Source organism: Dendrobates tinctorius, unplaced genomic scaffold, assembly GCF_039654945.1.
Source record: "Dendrobates tinctorius isolate UK_male_01 unplaced genomic scaffold, ASM3965494v1 ptg000245l, whole genome shotgun sequence".
In the NCBI taxonomy this organism is placed as follows: domain Eukaryota; kingdom Metazoa; phylum Chordata; class Amphibia; order Anura; family Dendrobatidae; genus Dendrobates; species Dendrobates tinctorius.
The window spans coordinates 8,255,584-8,272,551 of NW_027361912.1; the positions used below are offsets into that span (position 1 = coordinate 8,255,584).

Genomic DNA, 16,968 nt, shown 5'->3' on the forward strand with positions numbered 1-16,968 from the left:
CGTCACTTTGGTCACAGGCAGCTGTGCCATCGAGCGTGTCACATAGCGCTCAGATATCAGTGGGCCTCACACAATCCACAAGTGTCCAGTGTCCAAAAGTGTGCGCAGAGATTCAAAATCTCCATTATCCTCTCGTCACTTTGGTCACAGGCAGCTGTGCCATCGAGCCTGTCACATAGCGCTCAGATATCAGTGGGCCTCACACAATCCACAAGTGTCCAGTGTCCAAAAGTGTGCGCAGAGATTCAAAATCTCCATATCCTCTCGTCACTTTGGTCACAGGCAGCTGTGCCATCGAGCGTGTCACATAGCGCTCAGATATCAGTGGGCCTCACACAATCCACAAGTGTCCAGTGTCCAAAAGTGTGCGCAGATATTCAAAATCTCCATTATCCTCTCGTCACTTTGGTCACAGCTGTGCCATCGAGCCTGTCACATAGCGCTCAGATATCAGTGGGCCTCACACAATCCACAAGTGTCCAGTGTCCAAAAGTGTGCGCAGAGATTCAAAATCTCCATTATCCTCTCGTCACTTTGGTCACAGGCAGCTGTGCCATCGAGCGTGTCACATAGCGCTCAGATATCAGTGGGCCTCACACAATCCACAAGTGTCCAGTGTCCAAAAGTGTGCGCAGAGATTCAAAATCTACATTATCCTCTCGTCACTTTGGTCACAGGCAGCTGTGCCATCGAGCGTGTCACATAGCGCTCAGATATCAGTGGGCCTCACACAATCCACAAGTGTCCAGTGTCCAAAAGTGTGCGCAGAGATTCAAAATCTACATTATCCTCTCGTCACTTTGGTCACAGGCAGCTGTGCCATCGAGCGTGTCACATAGCGCTCAGATATCAGTGGGCCTCACACAATCCACAAGTGTCCAGTGTCCAAAAGTGTGCGCAGAGATTCAAAATCTCCATTATCCTCTCGTCACTTTGGTCACAGGCAGCTGTGCCATCGAGCCTGTCACATAGCGCTCAGATATCAGTGGGCCTCACACAATCCAAAAGTGTCCACTGTCCACAAGTGTGTGCAGAAATTCTAAATCTCCCCTGTCCTATAGACACCTTGTACCTTGTTTTACATTACTATATAGTTTGTTGGATTTTGTCTACATTTCTACCAAAAATGAGGAAGGCTGGTGGAAGAGGCCGTGGAATTGGGCGGGGGTTGGCAGCTGGTAATGATGGTGTTGGTGGTGGATCTGATGGTAGTGGCAAGAGCAAAATAGGACCCAATGCAGGACGTGCTGACCCTTCGTCATCGTCTGGCTACATAAGGCCTCGAACGCTTACTTTTCTAGGAGTTGGCAAACCGCTTTTAAAGGCAGAGCATCAGGAAAAAGTTTTGTCTTACATTGCTGACTCAGCCTCCAGCTCTATCGCCACCTCTTCTTCAGTTGTAAAAAGTTAAAGCACTGAGTCGTCATTGGAGGCTCATGTTCATGAACCACACCTTTCCTTGTGTCCTTCACCCCAACCAAGATTGAAGGATGACGCAGGCCATACTACTGATTACTCCATGGAGCTGTTTTCACATACCATGCCTGGATTATCAAGTGAAATGGTGAATTACCCAGGCCAAGATGAATCTGACATGGAGTGCACTGATGCACAGCCGCTGATGGATGATTCTGCTGGTACATTCACTCAGAGCACTACATTGTCCTCGCAGTGTACAGAGCCAGATTTTGACCTTGATGAGACTCAGGTGCCCCTTCCCGCACACTATACCACCATACACGGTGACACAGAGAAAGGTGCACATGACATAGAAGAGGAGGTGATGGATGACCCAGTTGTTGACCCAGATTGGCATCCATTGGGGGAAGAGGGTGCTGCTTCCAATATCTCAGATGAGGAGCATCCACAGCAGACATCGACATCGCAACAGCTGTTATCTGGCAGGCCCGGAGCACTCCAAAGACAGGTTCCAAACATCAAAAGAGTTGCTGGACAGCTTGTCCAGAGGGTCAAAAGATCACAGCGTGCTAGGCCGCAAAATGTCTGCCAAAGTAGGAAGAGTGCAGTGTGGCACTTTTTTGAACAAAATCCTCATGATCAGGCCAAGGTTATCTGTAAGAAGTGCGCAAAGACCTTTAGCCGAGGGAAAAATCTGAAAAATTTGAATACCAGTTGCATGCTTAGACATTTAACCAGCATGCACTTGCAAGCGTGGACACAACACCAAACCTCAAGTGCCACATGTGCAACTGATCACAACGAAGGTAGTCAGCAACGCTACATTGTTTCCCCCACTGTAAGCCCACCGGTTAGCACAGCAGCAAATGTTGAGGTGTCGTTGCAAGACCACAGCAGTCAGGGAATCCCACTGTTATATCAACGAAAGACTGATTCTAGGCCATCAGAAAGAACACCAACTCCATCACCATCATCAACCCTCTCTCAGTCCACCCTGTCCACCGCTACTTCCACCATATGCAGCTCTCAAGTCCAGCTCACCCTCCCAGACACTATGAGTAGGTCAAGAAAGTACTCAGTCTCTCATCCGCGTACACTGGGTTTGAACGCCCACATTGCCAAACTAATCTCGTTTGAGATGATGCCCTTTCGGTTGGTGGAAAGCACAGCTTTCCGCGAACTCATGGCCTATGCAGTACCACGCTATGATCTACCCAGTCGCCACTTCTTCTCTCGCAAAGCCATCCCAGCCCTCCACCATCATGTGAAAGACCACATTGTCCATGCACTCAAGCAGTCAGTGAGCGGAAAGGTGCACCTCACAACTGATGCATGGTCCAGTCGGCATGGCCAGGGCCGTTACGTGTCCATCACTGCGCACTGGGTTAATGTGGTGGATGCAGGGTCCACAGGGGACAGCGGTGGTGGGACAGTGCTGTCTAGCCCACGGTATAGGAAACAGTTGGCTGTAGGCGTTCGACACTCCTCCTCCTCCTCCTCCTCCAGAAGCAAAAGCTCGTCCACAGAGCGCAGTCGTACGAGCACTCCATCTGCAGCTGCCACTGTTGCACACGATGTGTCCCCCTATCGAGCAGCTAGTGGAAAGCGTCAGCAGGCTGTGTTGCAGATGATGTGTTTGGGCGACAGACACACCGCCGAGGTGCTGGCCGAGTACTTGAAGCGACAAACTGAGTCATGGCTGGGCAGTGTACATCTTGAGGCAGGCAAGGTAGTTAGTGATAACGGCCGTAATTTTGTGGCAGCCATAGCCCTTTCAAAACTCAGCCACATACCTTGCTTGGCTCACACCTTGAACCTGGTGGTGCAGTGCTTCCTCAAAAATTATCCGGAGTTAACAGCCCTGCTCCAGAAGGTGCAAAGACTGTGCGCGCACATCCGCCGGTCGCCTGTACACTCCGGTCGTATGCAGAAGCTGCAGCGATTGCTCCACCTTCCCAACCACCGCCTCATTATCGACATTGCAACAAGGTGGAACTCCACCCTGCACATGGTGGAGCGGCTGTGCGAGCAAAGGCAGGCCATAATGCATTTGTGGGAGGATACACGGCCAGGCACTTTGAGAGCAGACATGGAGTTGACAGGCGTGCAGTGGTCGAAGCTGAAAGACCTTTGTAAAGTCCTTCAGTGTTTTGAGGAATGCACACGGCTGGTAAGCGCAGACGACGCCATCCTAAGCATGAGCATCCCACTTATGCGTCTGCTCATGCAAACTTTGACGCACCTTAAGGAGCAGGCGTCTGCAGCCAATGTTGATGAGGAGGAAGAGGAGGAGGGAATCCTTGATGACATTCAGCCATTGTCTGCTCAGGGACCTCTCCTGGATGAGGTGGAGGAAGAAGAGGAGGAGGAGGAGGATGATGGGGATGATTACTTAGGGGAGGAGGATGCATCTCGTGGGGCAAGTGAAAATGTTGGCGTGGCAAGGTCTGGTACAGGGTTTGTGCGTGACTGGAGGGATGTGGATTTGCCAGAAAGTGCTCCTCCACCCAGCACTCGCAGTGCATCATTGACACCGGGAACATTGGCCCACATGTCAGATTATGCCTTGCGGATCCTAAAAAGGGACCCCCGCATTGCCAAAATGATGAATGATGACGACTACTGGTTGGCCAGCATCCTGGATCCACGCTATAAAGGCAAATTACAAAACATCATGCCACAGGAGAACCTTGACCTAATATTGGCTAATAAACAAGCAACTCTGGTAAATCGGTTGCTTGAGGCATTCCCAGCACACAGCAGCGGTGATGGTTCTCACACGAGCCGTACGGGCCGGGGGCAGCTTGGCAGAGGTGTTCGTGGTGCACACAGCAGAAGTGGCGTTGGAGACAGGGGTTTCATGACAATGTTGTGGACTGATTTTTCAAATACCGCTCACACAACTGGTAATACTGCATCGATGGAAAGTGACAGGAGACAGCAGTTGTCAACTATGGTTACAAACTACTTTTCCTCCCATATCGATGTTCTCCCACACAGGTCATTCCCCTTTGACTATTGGGCCGCTAAACTGGACACCTGGCCTGAATTGGCCCAATATGCCTTACAGGAGCTCGCTTGCCCAGCTGCAAGTGTGCTATCGGAAAGAGTCTTCAGTGCAGCTGGATCAATCCTGACAGAAAAAAGGACCCGTTTGTCAACCCAAAATGTGGATGATCTAACCTTCATTAAAATGAACCACGCATGGGTTTCCAAGGATTTTGTCCCACCTTCCCCTGATGACACATAGGGTGACAGAAAAATGGCTTGCTTTGGTCCACCTCTTCCTGGTACTTCACCTATTTCGCCTTTTGCATCAGCTGAATGTCCAACATCAACATATGCCACTTTCTAAAACTCCCTAACTGTGCTGCCTCCCCCCCCATGGCCGGGGTCACCACCTACCGCACGACACCATGCGAGTGCCGTTGCCCTGGACAGGTGGGTAGGCCGACTCTTGGGCACGGGCACTGGCACAGGGTCCCTCATAGTGCAATCAAGTGTCTCTGACGGTGGTGGTGCACACCCGCCGTCAGACACACCGCTGTACTATGAGGGGCCCAGTGCCAGTACCGACGCCCACGAGTGGGCCCCCCTTGCTTGGGCAGGGCCCCAGCATTTGCAATCTTTACCTCTCCCTGCTCCTCCGCTGTGTAATCTGGGCCGTCAAATCCATACTGTGCCTGACACCGTCTGAGCCTGCCTCCTGAGACATATATTTTGAATATGTACGCTAACCATACATGTTATCCGGGGATACGGTACCCTTTCTAACCTTTGTGCAATCACGTGCAATCCATACTGTGCCTGACACCGTCTGAGCCTGCCTCATGAGACATATATTTTGAATGTGTACGCTATCCATACATGTTATCCAGGGATACGGTACCCTTTCTAACCTTTGTGCAATCACGTGCAATCCATACTGGGCCTGACACCGTCTGAGCCTGCCTCCTGAGACATATATTTTGAATGTGTACGCTATCCATACATGTTATCCAGGGATACGGTACCCTTTCTAACCTTTGTGCAATCACGTGCAATCCATACTGGGCCTAACACCGTCTGAGCCTGCCTCCTGAGACATATATTTTGAATGTGTACGCTATCCATACATGTTATCCAGGGATACGGTACCCTTTCTAACCTTTGTGCAATCACGTGCAATCCATACTGGGCGTGAGAACGGCTGGCGAGCTGTTAAGCAAGCTACAGCACCTGTCCAGACAAGTACAGGGATTCCCTAGCGAGGAGACTTATTTGATTGTTTTCAATGTTGGGACAGCAATTTTTGGGGAGCACTATACTCTGGAGAATGATAGATGGGGCCCACCATACACTGGAACATTCCAAAGGTGGACATCAGACACTGGAGCAGCATTTACAGGGCCCATTATACACTAGAGCATTAGAAATGGGGCCCATTATGTTTGGAGCATTATTTGGGCCCATAAGACAGTGGAGCTTCATCCATGGGGACCAACATATACTGTAGCATTATGTGGAGCTCATCATATACTGTTTCAAACATTATATGGGACCAATGATTCTGTATGGAGAAATAGATGGGCCTCGTCATGAGATGTAAAAAGTGAGGTATTTTTCATTGTACTATACCGCTATTTATCTGCCGTATCGGAGCATGATGAGTTGTGGTATGTGTTAAAGGGGCGCTCTTTCGCCCAGGGCACATGAAAACCTGCAGCCAGCCCTCCCCCCCCACAACTTTAGCCAAATAACCCCCATTTTTCAGTGCGCAACTTGTATTATGAAGTTAATTAAGGTTGACAAGCTTAAGTAAGAAGAATTGATGCTTTTGGCATTCAAATGCGCACTGTAGGTGTGTTTCCTGTCCTCCTCTCACTGCCGACTTTTCTTCCCCATTGACTTACATTGGGTTTCGTGATGACCCCGACTTTTCCCTATAATCGGACGATCTTGCTCGACCAGACTTTTGGAAAAGTCGGGTTTCACAAAACGAAACGCGACCCTAAAAAACCAAAAGTCGCTCAACTCTAGTTGTGACCAATGCCTTCCTGCTTCCAAAGCAGAGCTTGTTTAAGCTACGGTGAGTTACAAATTCTCACTAGCCCTCCCACACTGCTTCCAGGAATCCTGGGCTTCCACATTCTGAGGGCTCAGGAAAGATGTAATTTTTGGCAATTACAGGCAGATTGCCTCATTCTCGCCTTCTGCTTCAAGAAACAAACATCAATCCATTGCTGTGAGAAGCAAGGCTTTTTTTCCACACTGGGAGAAGCTAAGACTGTCATTTGCATACCAAGGATTAAGTCTCCTGAGAGACCAACAAAAATTGCCAAAGCTGACTGTAATTCAAGTAATCATGGCGAGGTACTGGGAAAAGTTTTCAATTAGCAATAATCACGCCTCGGTTAAACCTCATGGGCTACAACATTGCCACTGCGCAAAGTTGAAAGAACTGTTGTGACCAAGGCCTTCCAGCTTCCAAAGCAGAGCTTGTTTAAGCTATGGTGAGTTCCAAATCCTCACTAGCCCTCCCTCACTGCTTCCAGGCATCCTGGGCTTCCGCATTCTAAGGGCTCAGTTAAGATGTAATTTTTGGCAATTACAGGTAGATCGCCTCACTCTCTTCTTCTGCTCCTGGCAACAAACACCAACCCATTGCTTTGGGAAGCAATGCTTCTCTTCCACACTGGGAGGAGCTAAGACAGTCATTTGCATACAATGGATTAAGTCTCCTGAGAGACCAACAAAAATTGCCAAAGCTGACTGTATTTCAAGTCATCATGGCAGGGTACAGGGAAAAGTTTTCAATTACCAATAATCACGCCTCAGTTAAACCTCATTGGGCTACAATAATGCCACTGCGCAAAGATGAACCAACTGAGGTGATCAAGGGCTTCCCACCTCCAAGGCAGAACTTGTTTAAGCCATGTTGAGTTCCAAATCACCACTAGCCCTCCCACGCTGCTTCCAGGCATCCTGGGCTTCCACATGCTAAGGGCTCAGGAAAAACAATTTTTGGCAATTACAGGCAGATTGCTTCACTCTCTCCTTCTGCTCCAGGAAACAAACATCAATTCACTGCTGTGAGAAGCAAGGCTTTTCTTCCAGGCTGGCAGGAGCTAAGACTGTCATTTGCATACCATGGATTAAGTCTCCTGAGAGACCAACAAAAATTGCCAAAGCTGACTGTATTCCAAGTCATTATGGTGGGGTATTGGGAAAAGTTTTCAATTAGCAATTATCTCGCCTTGGTTAAACCTCATGGGCAATGATATTGCCACAGCGCAAAGATGAAAGAACAGAAGTGACCAAGGGCTTCCCGCTTCCAAGGCAGAACATTTTAAGCCATGGTGAGTTCCAAATCACCACTAGCCCTCCACGCTGCTTCCAGGCATCCTTGGCTTCCACATTCTAAGGGTTCAGTTAAGATGTAATTTTTGGCAATTACAGGCAAATTGCCTCACTCTCGCCTTCTGCTCCAAGAAACAAACATCAATCCATTGCTGTGAGAAGCAAGGCTTTTCTTCCACACTGCGAGGACCTAAGACTGTCATTTGCATACCATAGATTAAGTCTCCTGAGAGACCAACAAAAATTGCCAAAGCTGACTGTATTTCAAGTCGTCATGGGGCGGGGTATTGGGAAAAGTTTTCAATTAGCAATAATCACGGCTCGGTTAAACCTCATAGGCTACGATATTGCCACTGCGCAAAGTTGAAAGAACTGTTGTGACCAATGCCTTCCTGCTTCCAAAGCAGAGCTTGTTTAAGCTACGGTGAGTTACAAATTCTCACTAGCTCTCCCACACTGCTTCCAGGCATCCTGAGCTTCCACATTCTAAGGGCTCAGTTGAGATGAAATTTTTGGCAATTACAGGCAGATTGCCTTACTCTCTCCTTCTACTCCAGGCAACAAACATCAATCCATTGCTGTGAGAAGCAAGGCTTTTCTTCCATGCTGGGAGGAGCTAAGACTCTGTTATTTGCATACAATGGATTAAGTCTCCTGAGAGACCAACAAAAATTGCCAAAGCTGACTGTATTTCAAGTCATCTTGGCGGGCTATTGGGAAAAGTTTTCAATTAGCAATAATCACGCCTCGGTTAAACCTCATGGGCTACGATATTGCCACAGCGCAAAGATGAAAGAACAGAAGTGACAAAGGGCTTCCCGCTTCCAAGGCAGAACTTTTTAAGCCATGGTGAGTTCCAAATCACCACTAGCCCTCCACACTGCTTCCAGGCATCCTTGGCTTCCACATTCTAAGGGCTCAGTTAAGATGTAATTTTTGGCAATTACAAGCAGATTGCCTCACTCGCGCCTTGTGCTCCAAGAAACAAACATCAATCCATTGCTGTGAGAAGCAAGGCTTTTCTTCCACACTGGGAGAAGCTAAGACTGTCATTTGCATACCATGGATTAAGTCTCCTGAGAGACCAACAAAAATTGCCAAAGCTGACTGCATTTCAAGTCAACAAGGCGGGGTATTGGGAAAAGTTTTCAATTAGCAATAATCACGCCTCAATTAAACCTCATAGGCTAAAATATTGCCACTGCGCAAAGTTGAAAGCACTGTTGTGACCAAGGCCTTCCAGCTTCCAAAGCAGAGCTTGTTTAAGCTATGGTGAGTTCCAAATCCTCACTAGCCCTCCCACACTGCTTCCAGGCATCCTGGGCTTCGGCATTCTAAGGGCTCAGTTAAGATGTAATTTTTGGCAATTACAGGTAGATCGCCTCACTCTCTTCTTCTGCTCCAGGCAACAAACACCAACCCATTGCTTTGGGAAGCAAGGCTTCTCTTCCACACTGGGAGGAGCTAAGACAGTCATTTGCATACAATGGATTAAGTCTCCTGAGAGACCAACAAAAATTGCCAAAGCTGACTGTATTTCAAGTCATCATGATTATGATTATGATTTAATAACAGCTAAATCGAAAGGTCATTGCTCCCTGCTGATTCTCCTGGATCTCTCTGCCGCATTTGACACTGTGGATCACCAGCTCCTCCTCACTATGCTCCGCTCTATAGGCCTCAAGGACACAGCCCTCTCCTGGTTCTCCTCCTACCTCTCTGACCGCTCCTTCACTGTATTTTTTTCCGGCTCCTCTTCCTCTTCTCGTCCCCTTACTATCGGGGTCCCGCAGGGCTCAGTCCTAGGCCCCCTCCTCTTCTCTTTATACACTGCCCCTATTGGACAAACAATCAGCAGATTTGGGTTCCAGTATCATCTCTATGCTGATGACACCCAATTATACACTTCTTCCCCTGACATCACCCCTACCCTAATTCAAAATACCAAGGATTGTCTGTCTGCTGTCTCTAGCATCATGTCCTCCCTCTATCTGAAACTAAATCTCTCTAAAACTGAACTTCTTGTGTTTCTCCCCTCTACTAACCTCACTCTACCTAACATCGAAATAACCCTGGAGGGTTCAACCATAACTCCCAAGCAGCATGCCCGCTGTCTTGGGGTCATATTCGACACTGAACTTTCCTTTACTCCGTTCATCCGATCACTCAGTCGCTCTTGTCACCTGCATCTTAAAAACATCTCCAGAATCCGACCTTTTCTCACCTTTGAAACTGATAATACTCTTACTGTCGCTCTTATTCATTCTCGTCTGGACTACTGCAACTCTCTTCTGATCGGTCTCCCTCTTACCAAACTTTCTCCTCTCCAATCCATCTTGAATGCGTCAGCCAGGGTCATATTTCTGTCCAGCCGCTTCACCGATGCCTCCATCTTGTGCCAGTCATTACACTGGCTACCTGTTCGCTACAGGGTCCAGTATAAACTCATCTCTCTCACCCACAAAGCTCTCCACTGTTCTGCACCGCCTTATATCTCCTCTCTCATCTCTGTCTATCGCCCTACACGTCCCCTCCGTTCTACAAATGACCTAAAATAAAATAAAATACTCATAAACACACTCAGACAGGAGGACATATTCCTGGCATAATAAATTACACCTAGATGCCTCCACTGAAGTGTTGGACCTAAATATAGATCAGTCGCTACTAGCAACTATGAAAAAGGGGGGGAGTGGAAACCACTCAGAAACGACCACAGATCCGATATAGAAAAATATATATCTTTATTGGGACATACAAACAGATCCTGAACAAAACAGTGCTAAGCGCACAGATTAAATCCACGCACCATGGAAAATACCGCAGGCCTCCCTAGAGCATACAGATAATACAGTCCAATAAGGACATAAAGCTCTCCTCACCAAATCGTATATACCATAGGGGCACTCTATTCCCTCTAACTGATTCATAGGTCAACCAGTCCTAATAATATAATATATACACATATCTATATAAAGTAAATAGATGAATATAAGCAAAACATATATGTGTATATACATAAACGCTAAATAGGGCAATAATGTAACAAGAACATATTGTCAAAAAGGCCGCTATAATGACGGCTAAAGGATACCATCAGCATATAACACCAAATGGTGATGTAACATCCTCATTATGATCATTACATAAATTGTAAAAAAGCCTTAGCTGGGAAATACAAAAAACGTTTGAGAGAAAATCTCTCACACCCTCACCCTCTATAACCATTGTGTGGTGACGATTGCTACCATGTTCAAAAATAAAGGCAGCAAAAAAAACGGTAATTATTACCAAAATGAATGATGGTGAGAGAGGAGTCTCAGGGGAGACCATGCGTGTACCCCGACGCGCGTTTCGGAAGCTCGTCCTTCGTCAGGGGGCGTAACAAACAGCAGAGCCAGGACGCTAAAAAAGGGCCGTGACCGGAAATGAGGAGGCGTCAACCGGAAATGACGCATCCGTCGTTATGGAAACCAGGGACGCGACGCGGCGCCGGCATCACCAGCACGTACCCGGCGTCAAGGTCGCCATGGCAACATACCGGAGGAGACGCCAGAAGCCGCGTCGCGGCCCCAGGCCACAACGCGCATGCGTACAGGTCAATCATCCTCCCCATTTGGCCGTACATGGATTCAATACAAAAGAATAGAACAAAACATAAAAAAATGAATGAAAAAATAGAAAAATAGAATAATCACATACCATGGGCACAATTAATAGCATAGAACATGAGAAACACCATTACATATTAATATGAAGTCTAGAACATATTATCCAATAACATCGGGGAAAGTCCTGATATACAAATTTGGACACAGACATCTCACGCATTACAGCATGAGTATACCTTAGGTACTATAGACATTAACACCGGTAATACCACAGACCATATACAGATTATCATATGATATATATATCCAAACTCATTCGTTCATAACACATTGAATAGCACATAAGACGAATTGTTCCATGGATTGTAGATATCGCACAGTGAGTAATGCATGATAAATAGTCGTGTCCACACAGATAAACAACTTAAGATCCAATGGTTCACCCGATATGACTCCACGATGTATAGTCTTGATATGATGGTATAGATGTCCCATACTGTATTGGACAAATGTCCAGACTTCAAATTCAGCTAAGAATGTTCTCCAATACATGACCCAATGCTGGAGTGAATATTAAATACGTGGCCTAAAGTAAAGATGTATTTGAAAAAATGATAAGTAAAACATCAATAAAAACACAAATTAAAAACAACCACGTACACGTGGAAGCAATTCAATGCACTTAACAGTACAGCCAGGAGGTGATCATAGAAACGATGTAAAATTCAAGGATTCATTAAGCCCATTAGGCTGGACCGTATTTAGGGTCCATATCCATCTTGCCTCAATTTGAGCCAAGCGTTGTGAAACTCTACCTCCCCTGATACCGGGATCCAATAAATCAATCCCTCTAACTCTGAGGGTCCTACCATCACACTGGTGATATAATTTAAAGTGCCTAGGTATAGTCTTAAGCACTGATATATCATTTTCACCTGCCGCAGCCTGTATACCTAAGACGTGCTCCCTGACCCTGACCTTTAACTGGCGTGTGGTCAATCCTACATAGATCAGGGAGCACGGGCAGGTGGCATAATATATCACATATTTTGATAGGCAGGTAATCCTCTTTTTGATTTTGTACACTTTAGAGCCAGATGAATCCGTGAAGGTCTCGCTTCGATCAATGTTAACACAAGCCACACATTGACCACACGAGAAACACCCATACCGTTGGGCACCACCACGCAAAAATGTCAATGGTGGATTAGTCTCATAATGACTTTTGATTAAATGCCCTCGTAGGTTTTTCGCCCTTCTATACGCTATTCTTGGTTTGTTTGATAATATCTTGGCTATTATGGGATCAGTTAACAGAATAGGCCAAGACTTCTCCAAGATCTTACTTACTCTATCCGATTGAGAATGAAAAGTAGTTATAAATCTTAATTGATCCAATTTAGATGTAATGTCCTCGTTCTTATACAATAAGGCATTACGTGTACTATGTTTTGCACGATTATACGCTTTTTTAATAGATCTATGGCTATAGCCCCTTTCTCTAAAACGCTGTATTAGATCATCAGCCTGTTGTTCATAGTCAGAATCAGTCGAACAAATACGCCTTAGACGAAGGAATTGTCCTATCGGCACTGCACTAATCATATAGTTAGGATGAGAGGAGGAGGCATGCAACAGAGAATTCGTGGAGGTTGGCTTTCTAAAAATATTTGTCTGGATCATATCTCTGCCATCCCTCCTCAAAGTAACATCCAAAAATTCAATCTTGTTCACATCGTGAACAAAGGTAAGCCTGATGTTCAATGTGTTATCATTCAACTGCTGAAAAAATTGCTCCAATAAACATTCAGAACCCTGCCAGATCAAAAACACGTCATCTATGTACCACGTCCAAGACAGGAGGCGGTCCACAGATGCGTGCAGATCCGACTGGAAGAGGTCCCTCTCCCACAGGCCCAGGAACAGATTTGCATAAGAGGGCGCATAGGCCGCTCCCATGGCTGTCCCCTGGGTCTGCAGGAAAAAGGACCCCTTAAAAGTGAAAAAATTGTGCGTTAACGCAAATTCCAGAATCTCTAAAATGAATCGTTTAAGACCCGTCGGCAAACTAGAAGTACCTAGAAAAAATTCCACTGCTCTTAAACCATCGGCATGTCGGATACTAGTATACAGTGACTCTACGTCAGCCGTCACCAGTATCGCATCTCTATCCAGAGAAAGCCCATCAACCTTCCTCAATAACTGGTTAGTATCTTTAAGAAAAGATGGCAAAACCTCCACAAATGGTTGTAATACTGAGTCAATCCACCGGCCTACATGTTCAAGATAGTTGCCCCGGCCTGAAACTATCGGCCTACCTGGTGGACATTGTATATCCTTATGGATTTTAGGGAGCAAATAAAACGTCGCTACTGTAGGCTCATTAACCACTAAGGCCGATCCCAACTCCCTCGTGATAATTTCTGCCTCAATGGCTCTAGATATGATCCCTCTGAGTTGGGTATCAAAGGCGGACAAGGGGTTAAACGTGAGTTTTTTATAACAAGTGTTATTCAATAACTGGCGAAATGCCTCCTTTTCATACATAGAATTCGGCCATATCACTATGTTACCCCCCTTGTCCGCCGGTTTGATCACCACATCAGAGAGACCACGTAGATGTTTAAGCCTAGCACGCTCTTCTCTATTCAAATTATCATTGCGGATAAAACGTGGCATCGCCGATAGTTCTTTAGACACCACTTTAACAAATAGGTCTATTGGACCGCAATTGGACAGTGGGGGAAACCGTCTAGAACGTGGCCTAATCGAAGGAGGTATCTTACCTCCTTCAATTGTGGTATGCTCCTCAGACAACTCCTCCAAAATTCTTAGCGCAGTCTGTTCATCTTCTGTAGGAAAAAGTTTATGTGTATCATTATTAAAGAAAAAACGTTTAAATAACAAGGAACGTGCAAAGACTATGGAAAAAATATCCGGACCAGAGGATGGGGAAAATGATAAACCCTTATACAATAATGAACAATCAAGGTCCGATAGTGTATGTTGGCTTAGATTAATTACCTTGTTCGCATCATAGTCCTTCTCACGGAACCGAGTCCTGTAGCGCTTATAGGGATGATAATCATGATTCCTAACCCGTTTATTGTTACTTCCTGATCGAGTTGTCATTGAGGAAGCTGATGTGTCTGATTGACTACTCAATGAAGATATGGACTGATTAGAGACAGCCCGTACCATCTGGCGCCCATTCATGGGTGCTTTTCTCCAATGGTATACGCCATTGGACTGATAATCCTTTGTATCTCGATTAATTTTGGAAGTCTGTGAATCACTGATTTTTTTGACTGCATTATCAATCGTCTTTTCCAATTCATTCTCAAATACCTTGATACGATCTTCTGACCCATTTCCACGTAACTCGGACAAGGTAGAATCAATTTTTTTGTCCAACTCATTAATCAGCCTCGTATTCAGCCCAATTAATAACTGCATCAGACTCCCAGAGCAAATGTTGCATGCCTCCTCCCACTCATTTATAAAAGACTGATCCTCAACCACAAATGTAGGTGTTACTCTTATCCTAAGGCCTCTAGGAATCATTTTACGTGCAATATACTTCTGTAAAAATGCACGGCTCCACCAAATCCTGGTACGTCGTAAAAGTAGAGTCTGTACTGAATCACAAAGACTTTCGAATCCATGATCACCAACCGGCTGACTGCAAGCACCATCACTGCCAAAGACCTGGTCTACCTGTCCCAGCCAGGTAATTTCTCTGGCCTTGTAGTCCATCCTTGTACGAGTAACACCTGTGCAAAACACAGAAAAATATGCATAAAATAAAATACTCATAAACACACTCAGACAGGAGGACATATTCCTGGCATAATAAATTACACCTAGATGCCTCCACTGAAGTGTTGGACCTAAATATAGATCAGTCGCTACTAGCAACTATGAAAAAGGGGGGGAGTGGAAACCACTCAGAAACGACCACAGATCCGATATAGAAAAATATATATCTTTATTGGGACATACAAACAGATCCTGAACAAAACAGTGCTAAGCGCACAGATTAAATCCACGCACCATGGAAAATACCGCAGGCCTCCCTAGAGCATACAGATAATACAGTCCAATAAGGACATAAAGCTCTCCTCACCAAATCGTATATACCATAGGGGCACTCTATTCCCTCTAACTGATTCATAGGTCAACCAGTCCTAATAATATAATATATACACATATCTATATAAAGTAAATAGATGAATATAAGCAAAACATATATGTGTATATACATAAACGCTAAATAGGGCAATAATGTAACAAGAACATATTGTCAAAAAGGCCGCTATAATGACGGCTAAAGGATACCATCAGCATATAACACCAAATGGTGATGTAACATCCTCATTATGATCATTACATAAATTGTAAAAAAGCCTTAGCAGGGAAATACAAAAAACGTTTGAGAGAAAATCTCTCACACCCTCACCCTCTATAACCATTGTGTGGTGACTAGAGTTGAGCGATACCGTCCGATACTTCAAAGTATCGTATCGGATGGTATCGGCCGATCTTTAAAAAAAGTATCGGTATCGCCGATTCCGATACCGGAAGTCCCATTCAAGTCTATGGGACTTCCGGTATCGGAATAAGAAAAACCCTTTCCTGCCCTTGTACAGCCTCTCTGGGGTCTGTACGGGCCTTTCGGGGGGCTGTGCCGGCCTGCCAGGGGGTCTGTGCAGGCTCCGGTGGTCTGTGCCGGCCTGCCGGTGGTCTGTGCAGGCTCCGGGGGGCTGTGCCGGCCTGCCGGGGGGCTGTGCCGGCCTGCCGGGGGGCTGTGCCGGCCTGCCGGGGGGCTGTGCAGGCTCTGGGGGGCTGTGCCGGCCTGCCGGGGGGCTGTGCCGGCCTGCCGGGGGGCTGTGCCGGCCTGCCGGTGGTCTGTGCAGGCTCCGGGGGTCTGTGCAGGCATCGTCCGATGGGACTACAAGTCCCAACGGGCGATGCCTGCTACCATGACAGTGATTGACACATTAGCCAATGATGGGGCAGTAGTAGTCCCATCATCCGGCTAATGTGTTAAATGTAAAAAAAAAAAAAAAAAAAATTACATGCTACATACATACAACATGCATACTACATACATGCTACATTCATACTACATACTACATACATGCTACATTCATACTACATACTACATACATGCTACATTCATACTACATAAATACTACATGCAACATACATACTACATATATACTACATGCATGCTACATACATACTGCATGCTACATACATACCACATATATACTACATACATACTACATGCATGCTACATGCATGCTACATGCTACATACATAACACATATATACTACATGCATGCTACATACATACTACATGCTACATACTACATATATACTACATGCATGCTACATACTACATGCGACATACATACTACATATATACTACATGCATGCTACATACATACTGCATGCTACATGCATGCTACATACATACTACATACATACTACATGCTACATACATACTACATATATACTACATACATACTACATACATACTACATGCATGCTACATGCATGCTACATACATACCACATACATAACACATATATAC

At 45.9% G+C, this 16,968-nt stretch overlaps 6 non-coding genes across 6 annotated transcripts; all 6 read right to left on the reverse strand.

Moving 5' to 3' along the window:
• Positions 1–6,711: 6,711 nt before the first annotated feature.
• LOC141062057 (U4 spliceosomal RNA) lies at positions 6,712–6,852 on the reverse strand. The gene has a single exon (XR_012223860.1). It is a non-coding gene; the product is annotated as a U4 spliceosomal RNA (small nuclear RNA).
• Positions 6,853–7,135: 283 nt separating this feature from the next.
• On the reverse strand, positions 7,136–7,277 carry LOC141062551 (U4 spliceosomal RNA). Its single transcript, XR_012224307.1, has one exon. It is a non-coding gene; the product is annotated as a U4 spliceosomal RNA (small nuclear RNA).
• A 281-nt stretch (positions 7,278–7,558) lies between these two features.
• LOC141062330 (U4 spliceosomal RNA) lies at positions 7,559–7,699 on the reverse strand. The gene has a single exon (XR_012224107.1). It is a non-coding gene; the product is annotated as a U4 spliceosomal RNA (small nuclear RNA).
• A 281-nt stretch (positions 7,700–7,980) lies between these two features.
• On the reverse strand, positions 7,981–8,123 carry LOC141062159 (U4 spliceosomal RNA). Its single transcript, XR_012223953.1, has one exon. It is a non-coding gene; the product is annotated as a U4 spliceosomal RNA (small nuclear RNA).
• A 285-nt stretch (positions 8,124–8,408) lies between these two features.
• Positions 8,409–8,549, reverse strand: LOC141062637 (U4 spliceosomal RNA). Its single transcript, XR_012224385.1, has one exon. It is a non-coding gene; the product is annotated as a U4 spliceosomal RNA (small nuclear RNA).
• A 281-nt stretch (positions 8,550–8,830) lies between these two features.
• On the reverse strand, positions 8,831–8,971 carry LOC141061966 (U4 spliceosomal RNA). Its single transcript, XR_012223778.1, has one exon. It is a non-coding gene; the product is annotated as a U4 spliceosomal RNA (small nuclear RNA).
• Positions 8,972–16,968: the final 7,997 nt, after the last annotated feature.